This window comes from Sus scrofa, chromosome 6 (assembly GCF_054392235.1).
Source record: "Sus scrofa isolate SSC_HxYL_T2T_F1_AM1 chromosome 6, Sscrofa_HxYL_maternal_Yorkshire_Landrace_v2.0, whole genome shotgun sequence".
Lineage (NCBI taxonomy): Eukaryota > Metazoa > Chordata > Mammalia > Artiodactyla > Suidae > Sus > Sus scrofa.
The window spans coordinates 86,200,209-86,212,779 of record NC_139388.1 but is presented as its reverse complement, the minus strand read 5'-3'; the positions used below and the strand labels follow the sequence as shown (position 1 = coordinate 86,212,779).

Sequence of the window (12,571 nt, the reverse complement as noted above, 5' to 3'; positions counted from 1 at the left end):
TTCAAGTGGAGCAAATCCAGTAGATGATGACTATGCATCTTGTAACCGAGCAGGACCCTGCGAGGCCTTCCCAGAGTGGCCCCCACTCTGGTCCTCCACCTGCCTTTTGATCTATAGAAAACTTTAGTCAGGAGTTCCCGTCGTGGCGCAGTGGTTAACGAATCCGACTAGGAACCATGAGGTTGCGGGTTCGGTCCCTGCCCTTGCTCAGTGGGTTAACGATCCGGCGTTGCCGTGAGCTGTGGTGTAGGTTGCAGGCACGGCTCGGATCCCGCGTTGCGGTGGCTCTGGCGTAGGCTGGTGGCTACAGCCCCGATTCAACCCCTAGCCTGGGAACCTCCATATGCCGCGGGAGCGGCCCAAGAAATAGCAACAACAACAACAAAAAGACAAAAAAAATAAATAAATAAATAAAAGAAAAGAAAAGAAAACTTTAGTCAAAGAACCAATTTTTTTTTTTTTTTTTTTTTTTGTCTTTTTGCTATTTCTTTGGGCCCCTCCCACGGCATATGGAGGTTCCCAGGCTAGGGGTCCAATCGGAGCTGTAGCCACCAGCCAATGCCAGAGCCACAGCAACGCGGGATCCGAGCCATGTCTGCAACCTACACCACAGCTCACGGCAACGCCAGATTGTTAACCCACTGAGCAAGGACAGGGACCGAACCCGCAACCTCATGGTTCCTAGTCGGATTCGTTAACCACTGCGCCACGACGGGAACTCCCAAAGAACCAATTTAATCAGAAGAGTGAAAGAAAAAATACAGAGAAAAAAGAAAACAGGTAATAATTCAGACATTCAACAAAGTCAAGGACCTTCAGTTCATCAAAGACTGTAGATGATATTCTGAGCCATGTCCTTGGAGCTGCTCTGCAGGTGCTGAAGCCCCCACCAGGTAGAAGTCAACTGGATGCTGCCCACAGGCATGAAGACCCCAGACTGGTTGGAACCAGCAGGTTGATGACACTGACTCCCAGTGACCTCACCACCCGCCATTCGCCATTCGGGAAAATGTCCACGAGCTGATCACACCCTCCTCCTCTGTCGGGAGCCATAAGGCTGCTCCAGTAAAGAAAGCAAAGCCACAGTCGGCACCTGCATGAGGCTTGTCTGGTTAGCAGAGCTACAGACAAGCTGAAGAAAGAAGAAGGATTGCAGAGCAATCCCTTGAAAGACATCGGCTCCAGGAAAATAAAAATGATATCTCCTAAAAAATATGTTAATCTATTTTTCTGTGTTTATCCTTCTTTTTCTATCTCCTATTCACAGCTTTCTTACAGTTAAAAATTTGTCCTGGGTACGTAAAACACTTGAACCATAACAGAATGAAGTTATTTAAACAATGTAATGGAAAAAGCCTTTGTTTTGGAGTAACAATTTATGGCACCTATTTTGTGAGAGTATACAGGGGAAACTTATGATTTCAGTCCCTTTACTTAAAAAGAAGTTTGGGGCTGGGAAAAATGTTGTTTGGCCTATAAATTGCTATCTTCTATAATAGATATATTTTTATCAAATAACAGTGTCACCTGTAACTTTCATCCCTTGTGGGGGCATTTGTTAATTTTTGGGTATAATACTCCCTTGTATTGAAATTGGTGGTTTGGAACCTACGTAAATCAGCACAATAGGTTAAATGCTTAGCTTGCTGGCACCAAATAAATCGTAGTTTTAAGAATGTCATGAGCCCAAGGCTTTCATGCGTTTTGTTAACTACATACACCTTTAGTTAAAGAATGTTAGGTATCATAGTTTATTACTTATTAAAGCTTTGTTCTTAATATAGAATAGAATAGCTACTGTTGTTGATCTTTTAAGAAAAATACGGTGTGAAACCTTAAGTTTGTAATCTTGAAGGAAAATCTAAAGTTGAAAGGAACATGTTTTAACTAACCTTTTTTTTTTTGTATCTCAGGTGGAGGGAACAAAAGGGCTTTAAATCAAATGCTAATGTCAAATCTTACACGAAACCTGATTGTGATAGGGTATAAAAACTGATGCTTTTCATTTAATGAATTGGGTCATCTGCAGCATGCAGCTGAGGAGCTGGCTCCAATTCTTTCCGCGCCGTTTGTAGCCCATCCTCTCCTTCGGCACTCCCTGGCTGCTGGGGCTGGACCTCGGCACTCCTCAAACACTCTAAGACCCCTCAACACCCCCTCTAAGGGAGGGCATAATCCTTGAGGCATTAGCCTGCCTGCTGTGTTCCCCTCTTTGCCTGGCAATTTTTTTCTTTTTTTTTGGTCCTTTTCAGGTCGCACCCCAGGCATGTGGAGTTTCCCAGACTAGGGGTCGAATGGGAGCTGTATCTGTTGGCCTACGCCAGAGCCACAGCAACGTGGGATCAAGCCATGTCTGCAAACTATACCACAGATCATGGCAACGCCAAATCCTTAACCCACTGAGCAAGGCCAGGGATAGAACCTAAGTCCTCATGGATGCTAGTCAGATTCGTTTCCACTGAGTCACGACGGGAACTCCCTTGCCCAGCAGTTAAAGCTAAATTTTCTGTTTCCTCCAACTCCACCTCCAAGTTTCTACTTGGTGTCGGTGTACAGAGGTAGCCAATATTTCAGCAACAGTATCTATAGTTGGGGAGTGCTATCCAGGCTCAGGAGCACAGAAGTGTGTTATGGGAGTTCCCCTCATGGAGCAGCGGAAACAAATCCAGCTAGGAACAGTGGGGTTGCAGGTTTGATCCCTGGCTTTGTTCAATGGGTTAAGGATCCAGCATTGCCATGAGTTGTGGTGTAGGTTGTAGTCGCGGCTCCGATCCTGCGTTGCTGTGACTGTAGCTCCGATTGTACCCCTAGCCTGGGAACCTCTATATACTTCGAGTGCGGCCCTAAAAAGCAAAAAAAAAATAGTAAATAAATAACCAACCAAACAAATAAATAAGTAAATGGTGTTATGAGTTGAAGTGTGTCTCCCCAAAATTTATATGCAGACATCCTTACCTGCAGTACTCACAGGGTGTCCTCATTTGGAGATAGGGTCTTTCCAGAGGTAATCAGGTTTAAAAGAGATCACTAGAGTGGGCCCTAATCCAACATGACTGGTATCCTGCTAAAAAGGGGAAATCTGGACACAGAGAAAATGCCATGTAAACGTAAAGGCAGCAAGCCAAGGAACATCAAAGATTGCCAGCAAGCCCTGAGAAGCTGGGAGAGAGGGTGGGACAGATTTTCCCTCTCGGGCTTCAGAAGGAACGAGCCCCATCATACCTTGATCTCAGACATCTAGCCTCCAGAAGTGGGAGACAATACATTTCTGTTGTTTAAGCCACCCAGTCTGTGGCGTTTTGTTACAGCAGCCTCAGGAAGCTAATACCAACATAACTCAAGACACGGAAGTAGATAAGCTTGTCTAGAAAGATTGTGGTATTTTTTGGAAATGTATAAAAATGTTTATCTTTTTTTATTTTTAAAATTTTATCGAAGTAAAGTTGATTGACAAGTTTCATCGAAGTACAGTTGATTGACAATGTTGTGTTAATTTCTGCTGCACAGCAAAGTGATTCAGTTATACATATGTACTTGTCCATTCTTTTTCCGATTCTTTTCCCATATAGATGATCACAGAATATTGGGTAGAGTTCCCTGTGCGCTACAGAGAGGTCCCCCATTGGCCAACCATTCCATATACAATAGTGTGCATATGCTAACTCCCAAATCCCAACCCAATCCATCCCTCCTCCAACCTTTCCCCTTTGGTAACCACAAGCTTGTTTTCAGAAGTCTGTAAATCTGCTTCTGTTTTGTAAATAAGTTGATTTGCATCATTCTTTCTTAGGTTCCTCATATAAGTGATCTTTGTCTTTCTCCAACTGACTTACTTCGCTTCATATGATAATCTCTAGGTTAGAAAGACTGCATTGATGCAAAGGGAAGGGCAGGGAAAGAGAGGAAGGGTTAATGCCTGGGGACATATTGAAAGGAAGCCACCTCTTTCTCTGGGAGAGGAAAGAGGAAAAGACAGATGCAGGTGAGATAAGGATTCCTGGGCAGGGATCTATGAGGAAGCACTTCCAGGAATAACCTTGAGGGGAGTGGGAAGAGAGAGCAGGAAGGGAAGGGGGCTGAACAAGAATGCCACTACAACAAAGTGCCACAAAGGGTACCCTGACTTGGGTTCACCCCCCCGCCCCAGGGAGCTCTCACACCTCAGAGTTACTGGGGTATTTATACTCCCAAAACCATCACTCAAAGGTCAAGCGCTGCCCTTTGTGTGTGGAGATGGGGAGGATGTAACTTCCCTGCCACCTGCAGTTCTCAAGGCTGGCAAAGTGATTCCAGCAACCTGAGGGCAGTCCTCAGGCAGGGACACAGGTGCCTGCCAGCAGCTGCTCAGATTTGAACCCTAGCCTGGGACATTCCTTATGCTGCCAATGCAGCCCTAAAAAAGCAAAAAAAAAAAAAAAAAAAAAAGAGAAGAGAGAGAGTAACCCATGAAAGATTCGTATCCTCTTCTATTCTATAGGTAGGACATTTGAGGAGAGTGAAGAAGCTTTAAAGTATAAAAAAGAAAGCTGATGAGGAAAATACAGAAAGATTGCCAGGCAACAGCCAAGACTCAGTTTGAGAGAGACCATGACCTTGTTATGGCACAAACACCAACAGCATCCAGGCTTAACAGGACGGTGGGGCAAAAGAAGACAGTGATTGGCAAAGATGTGGTGAAGGCATTGGGTCTTTATTGGGCAGGAAAGGAACTTAGAAGAGAAAAAGTGATTAGAAAGGGGGACAACAGGGAGGCCAGGGGCTTGGCAGTTTTAACAAATTTGAAGAACAGGTCTAGTGGTAGCAACTGGGTAAAAAATGTGGAAGGATGAGAGGATGTGGTCACAGATGTAAGAAATGAAGGAGCCCTGGGCGATGCAAAGTCCAGGGTGTGATCATGACCGTGGGTACCTTAGAAGGAGCAGAGGTGAAACTCACGCGAGTTGAGGAAGGCAAAGAATAAACAGGCTCCTCTCAGCACGTGGTTGGTGCCTGCCTCTCTCACTCCACGCCTCTCCTCTCCTGGTGGAAGTCTGGGGGACCAAGCCAGAAGCCAGTACCACTGCAACCCTGCCAGCTACACTGTAAAGATGAAATAGAATTTAGAAACTATTGTTGGGCTTGAAGACCAGAAAATCAGACATGATGAGATTGAAGACAAATAATTTAAGAAACATCCACAGCAGTAACTAGCCCAAGTTCTTTGAAAAGTATGTCAGAGACATGAACTGTTCTTTTAAGATTCCAGATCACCAAGTAGCAATTGATGAGCTTCTTGGTTTAACTGTTAGACTTGAATGTGGAACATACAAGGACTTGTGACCAGATGTAGGTCATATGCAGACAGTGCAACTAAAAAATGCAGCGTCATTGATCATGGATGTGCATAATCCTGGTTGGAAAGCTGATGTAAAGGCTTTGCTAATCTTCTTTAGGTTGGCATCACGATAATTACCTGGTAACCGTTGAGGCAATTCATATGGTGGTCCAGGAGTTCCTGACACAGGATGCAGCTGCTGGAGCAGATGAAACAAAAGAAGGTTTGCCTGTTGCTTTAGATGATCATCTTCTTGGTTTTGACACAGGAAATGCATTCTCATAAAGCTGCTCAAATTCTGCTGCACAGAGACGAGCTCAGAGAGCTGCAGATAAAAATTAATGTCACCATAGTGATTGTTCAGGCCATTCTTTTGGGGGGGGCAGTGCACTGTGACATATGGAAGTTCCCAGGACAGCTTCAGCTGCAACCTATGACACAGCTGTGGCAATGCCTGCTCCTTAACCCACTGCTCCGGGCCGGGGATCAAACCCATGCTGCTGCAAAGACAACACCAGATCCTTAACCCACTACACCACATTCTTTTTTTTTTTTTTTTTTTAATCTTTTTATCTTTTTAGGGCTGTACCCATGGCATATGGAAGTTCCCAGGCTAGGTTTGAACTGGAGCTGTAACTGCTGCCTTACGCCACAGGCACAGCAACACCAGATCCAAGCCTCATCTGTGAACTACACCACAGCTCAGGGCAAAGCCAAATCCTTAACCCACTGAGTGAGGCCAGGGATCGAACTTGCATCTTTATGGATACTAATCGAGTTCATTACCACTGAGCCACAACGGGAACTCATTGCACCACATTTTTTTGTTTGTTTGTTTGTTTTGTTTTGTTTTTTTATTTTTTGTCTTTTTGTTATTTCTTGGGCCGCTCCCGCGGCATATGGAGGTTCCCAGGCTAGGGGTCAAATCGGAGCTGTAGCCACCAGCCTACTCCAGAGCCACAGCAACACGGGATCCGAGCTGCATCTGCGACCTACACCACAGCTCACGGCAACGCCAGATCCCCAACCCACTGAGCAAGGCCAGGGATTGAACCCGAAACCCCATGGTTCCTAGTCGGATTCCTTAACCACTGAGCCACGACGGGAACTCCAAGACTGCACTACATTCTTGATGAGCCAAAGATAGACTACACACTGGAGAAAGTTGGAGGATGAATATTTTAGGATTTCAGCTTCTCACCTACTTAGTACACTTGGGAACCATGTACACTCTGGCTTGTATTTGGAAATCAAACATCACGTTTTCGAGGCAGGAATCCCAGAAAGTGGATGATAGTCTAGAGATTTACCATCATTGCTTTTTCTTTCATAAAGTCCTGGAAAGTGGAGAGAAGAAAAGAGAAATAACAGGGTGGATATGGAATAGGTCATCTACATGGAAACTGAAGACTCACGGGAAGGCTCAGAGCCAAGAGCCAAATATAGCCCCGCTAACAGTAACAAGCGTCTCCGACAAGTGCTGAGCGCTTACTATGGGCCAGTGCTGCACTGAGTGCTCCCCAGGCTTTATCCCATTTCATCCTCCTTCTCTTCCTTCAGGTCTCAGCTTAAATGGCACCTTCCTCCTAAACCCCCTCCCCCACATAGCTCTCCTTCATTGTCTTAAACCCTTCGTGGAACATCTATCAGTTTATAATTATTTTAGTGTTTGCTTTTTAGCTGAATGAGTGTTGAATGTCAGTAAACACTCTCCAGGGTGGTCACTAGTACTATCCCATTTTACACCCAAGACAATTTCAGCTCAGCGATAAAGTGATTTGCCCAAGAGTACAAAGCTAGCAAAGTAGCAAATCTGAGACTGGAGCCCAGGAGCCTCTGACTGTAAAGCCGTGATCGTAATGATAACATGTCCAAAAAATCTTCAGTGAATGAGAGGGGATGGCCAGGAAGTGGGGAGAGTGGGAGGCAGAGATGGGTATACTGGGTTACATGATAGTTGTAGGATCGAGGACCTTCATACACGAGAAATGGTTCAAAAGTAGCCCTGGGCAGGAAGAGGGCTCTTCTCCTACCTCCTGACCCCAGGGATCTGAGATGTGGGTGAAGAGCAGCATCCTTTTGAGAGAGCTGCCAAGAAATCTCTTAGAGGAGTTCTGACTTTTTCTATTAGCCAAGAGACAAAGAGAAATTTCCATGAAGAGCTCACATTCCTTGACGGGTTTGCTTAGCCTAGGACGAGGATGCAGTGGGAAGCTTGAGGGGATCAAAGCAGCAGGAAGAGGCAACACAGAGCAGAATGCAAACAGGGGCTTAAAAGAAGATAGATAGTGGGGAGGCTTATATCTGGAGCCTTAAACCAAGGATCAGAGAGTTGCAGAGGAGGTCAGGTTCAACTGGTCACATATTTGCAAAGAATCAGTCCTAACAGCCTTCTGATGGACAGAAGAAATTCAGAGCATTCCGGAAGAAGTCAGTCTTGTCCAAAGATGGCTGGGCTTTTGAAGACGCTCTCTTCCAGGATCATGGACCGGTCAGAAATTCCAGAATGGTGCAGTGGGTTAAGGATTCTGTGTTGCCACAGCTGTGGCGCAGGTTGCAACAACAATGTGGGTTTGATCCCTAGCCTGGAAACTTCCACATGCCAAAACAACAACAACAACCGCAAAAGAACACTGACTAGTAACAGTTCTATTTAGTCCCTAGGACTATATCAGCAGTTAACACAGCAGAGGGAGGGCAAAAGCATGAGTGGACAGGATGCAGGCCAGGGAAGGCCTGCTATTTGCTTCTAACAGAATCAGACAGCACAACAGGGGTGAGCTTGGAAGTTCCTGGACAAAAACTGTCTTCTCAGCTCTGTAACTCCAGAATATAACAGATGCCCATGGCACACACCAGAAAGAAGTTTGCTAAATGCTTGTTGATTGAATGTTGACTGGTTTATACTATTTGCAGTGGACTTTAGCAGAGGCATCTGGTAATGTGAAGTATTATAGAGACACTGAAGTTCAAGATTAGGTTTGAATAAAGAGTGATCAGTAGGTCTCTCCCTCAAATCCTTGAAATGTAGAGTATTTTGTGTGTGTGTAGTAAAAAACACCATCGCTTGTTTGGGCCCCGGCCTCGCTCAGTGGGTTAAGTCTATCCTGGCATTGCCATGAGCTGTGGTGCAGATCTGGTGTGGCTGTGGCTGTGTTGTAGGCTGGCGGCTGCAGCTCCAATTCAACCCCTAGCCTGGGAACTTCCCTAGGCTGCAGATGCAGCCCTTAAAAAACAAACAAACAAACAAACAAACAAAACCTAAGATTTTCCACATCTTAACCATTTTTATGTGTACAGTTCAGTCATATTAAGTATATTCACATTGTTGTGAAACAGATCTCTAGAACTTTCTTCAGCTGGTAAATCTGAAACTATACTCACTAAATAACCCCCATTTTCCCCCTCCCCACCAGCCCCCAGTACCCACTGTTCCACTTTCTGTTTCTATGACTTTGACGACTTTACATATAAGTGGAATCATACGGCATTTACCTTTTCGTGATTGGCTTATTTTGTTTAGCATAATATCCTCAAGTTTCATCCATGTTGTAGCATATAACCGAATTTCTTTTCTTTTATTAAAGGTTAAGTAACATTCCATCGTATGTATATACTAGACTTTGTTTCTCCATTCATCTGTGTTGATGGGCATTTAGCTTTCTTCTGCCTCTTGACAATTGTAAATGTTGCTGCTATAAATATGGTGATACAAATATCTCTTTGAGACCCTGCTTTCAATTCTCTAGGGTGTATACTCAGAAGTAGAATTGCTGGATCACATGGTAGTTCTATATTTAATTCTTTGAGGAACTTCCATACTGTTTTTGTGTTTTGTTTGCTTGTTTGTTTTCCTCTTTTTAGGGCCGCACCCACAGCATAGGGAAGTTCTCAGACTAGGGGTCAAATTGGAGCAGCAACTCATGGCCTACACCACAGCCATAGCAATGCCAGATCCTTAACCCACTGAGTGGGCCTAGGATCAAACCCACATCCTCATGGATACTAGTCAGGTTTGCTACTGCTGAGCCACAACGGGAACTCCAATACTGTTGTCAATACCGGTTGCACTATGGCACAATCTTGACAACAGTGCCCAAGAGTTCCAATATCACCACACCTTCACCAACACTTCTTAGTGTCTATTGTTGTGTTTTGTTGTTGTTTTAAATAGCCTTTTTAATGGGTGTGAGGTGATATGTCATTGTTGTTTTGATTTGCTTTTCTCTGATCATTAGTGATGTTGAACGTGTTTTCAAGTGAATGTTGGCCACTTGTACATCATCTTCAAGGAAACGTTTATACAAGTCTTTTGTTCATTTTTTGACTGTGGTATTGGGGGGATTGGTTGGTTGGTTTTAGGAATTATTTATACTAGATATTAATCCCTTATCATACATATGATTTGCAAATAATTTCTCCTATTCCATGTGTTGCTTTCTCTCTCTGTTGATTGTGTTCTTTTTTTCTTTTCTTTTTTTTTTTCTTTTTAGGGCCATGCCTGCAGCACATGGAAGTTCTCAGGCTAGGAGTTGAGTCAGAGCTGCAGACTCCGGCCTACACCGCAGTCACAGCAGTGACAAATCCAAGCTCATCAGCAACCTACACCAAAGTTTGCTGCAACGCCGGATCCTTGACCCACTGAGTGAGGACAGGGATCAAACCCCTTGACCTCATGGATACTAGCTGGGTTCTTAACCCACTGAGCCACAATGGGAACTCCCTTGGTTTCCTTAAAACCACAAATGCCATCACCAGCAATTCATTATTTAAAATGATGGTTTACATTTTCTATTACTAACATCTGAAAAGTATAAGCATTTTACTGGAATACTCTCTGTTGTTCAATTTGATTGGTTTCAGAGTGGACTCAACAAAAAAATAGTTTTTGAATCTGCAAAGATGACCAGACCTGGATTGCATGGTTTTTTTTTTACTGAGGGATTATCCCAGAAGTGAGCAAATCCTTTCTGATTCCTCTTCAGCTATAATTGACTGGGATTAGGCCTTAGCTTCAGAAGTTGAGCAATATGTGAAATCACCTCTCAAGATGGTATGAATTAAATAGTCCCTAGGGCGAGAAATCTTTAATTTCGCCACCTATAATTCCCATGCTCCTGGGAAATGGAGCTGTAAACAGGTACGGTTAGATCTTTAGATCACTGGAAAGTTAACTATTCACTCAAAAATTGTTAACAGTTTCCATGCTCTGGGGCACTCCAATATAAAAAGCCAAGCTGGGAGATCCACTGTGGTGCAATGGGATCAGCAGCGTCTTTGGAGCCCAGGGATGCAGGTTCAATCCCCAGCTGGGCACAGTGCATTAAGTACCCTGCGTTGCTGCAGCTGTGGCTTGGGTTGCAACTGCGGCTAAGATCTGATCCCTGGCCCGGGAACCCCATGTGCCAAGGGGCAGCGCAAAAATTTAAAAAAAAAAAAGAAAAGTCAAGTTGAAAAGGGAGAACCAGCCAGCAAGGGAGACTGAAAAAGAGTGTCCACCAAGATGGGGAGAAAGCTGTGTAGTGTCCTAGAAACCAAATGAAGGAAGTATACTAGACACAGGATTTGACGAAAGAAAAGAAAGCCAGTTCTAGGTATTTCAAACAGAAGAGATTAATAAAGGAATTGGCTACAAGAGTATTAGAATAGATGAAGGAACAGAAGAAGAGAGAGACAATTATTCAAAGATTATCAACTTCAGGAAACCATCACCACTCTGGGCTAGAGGAGCAAAAATGTTACCCAAAGACAAAAAAAAAAGGTGGGGGGAGTTCTTATCGTGGCGCAGTGGTTAACAAATCCAACTAGGAACCATGAGGTTGTGGGTTCGATCCCTGGCCTTGCTCAGTGGGTTAAGGATCTGGTGTTGCCGTGAGCTGTGGTGTAGGTCGCAGACACAGCTTGGATCTGGCGTTGCTGTGGCTCTGGCGTAGGCTGGCAGCTACAGCTCCGATTAGACCCCTAGCCTGGGAACCTCCATGTGCCGCAGGAGCGGCCCAAGAAATGGCAAAAAGACAAAAAAAAAAAAAAAAAAAAAAAAAGTTACCCAAGCTCAGGGGCAAAGTGTCCCTAAGGCTCCTGCTGGCTGTTAGAACCTAGTTGTCTGAGCAAGAACCCAGGAGCCTGCAATTTCAGGTTGCTGCTCCCCTCCCTGCAGCCACTACCCAGATCCACTCCTGCCACTGTCACTAGAGCCAATGCTTTCACCACCACCAATGCTGTCATCTCAGCTATACTGCTGCAAGCAATGCCAAAGTTTCCACAAGAAACCAGAATCCAAAAAGTGGTCAATTCTTTCTTCTTTTCACCTTCCGTGTCTTTTATTGACAAAACCTAAACAGAAACCAGCCTGCACGGGAGTCTGGAAAATACAATTTGTCTCTCTCTGATACAGAGCAGAGAACAGAAGGGCAGATAAGGGTGGAGAGCAATAGGCAAATGACCAGGACCGTCTCCCCTTTGGTTACTCAGCATCCATTCTCCTTCTTCAAAGACTAAATTGAAGTTACCAATGCTGCCTGCATCTTATAAACCTTTCATAGCTTTCCATTATCTTCAGAGTAAAGCCAAAACCTCACAGCTTGGAGGTTAAGAAGCTGCCAAGCTGGACCAAGTTTCTCACCACTCCAATTAGATTTATTGTTGTTCTCACCACTCCAATTAGATTGATAGTTCTTTTTCCAAATGCATCTCCCTCTAAGACTTTAAGCTTGGAGCTCCCTTTGTGGCTCAGTGGGTTAAGAACCTGATCAGTATCCCTGAGGATGCAGGCTCCATCCCTGGCCTCACTCAGTGGGTTAAAGATCTGGCATTGCCATGAGCTGTGGTGTAGGGTGCAGACACAGCTCAGATCTGGTGTGGCTGTGGCTGTGGCCGGCAGCTGCAGCTCCCACTTGACCCCTAACCTGGGAACTTCCATATGCTGTGGGTGCAGCCGTTTAAAAAAAAAGGGGGGAAAAAAAAAGAGTTTGAGCTTATCATTCCCCTACCCAAAAATACATTCCCCATATCATTTTTCTACCTCTTCTGCTCTAAGCCCACCCAATGTTCACAGTGTGGCTCAGGATAAATTCCTCCATGCAGCCCCCTCCCAAAGGCACCAGCCCTCGGGCCTCTTTCCAACCTCTGAATTCCTCTAGTCTGTGCTACTTACAGGGACCAACTAGCCTTTCTGGCATCCCCACAGCACCTAGTGGCATTCTGCCTCCAACCTATCCACTTACCTGCTGATTTCTGGTGGTGGAGGCTAGGGAAAAT

The 12,571-nt window shown here is 44.7% G+C and overlaps 1 pseudogene; it reads left to right on the top strand.

The window, feature by feature from the left end:
* Window positions 1-4,894: 4,894 nt before the first annotated feature.
* LOC100625093 (tRNA-splicing ligase complex subunit RTRAF pseudogene) lies at window positions 4,895-6,490 on the top strand (annotated as a pseudogene).
* Window positions 6,491-12,571: the final 6,081 nt, after the last annotated feature.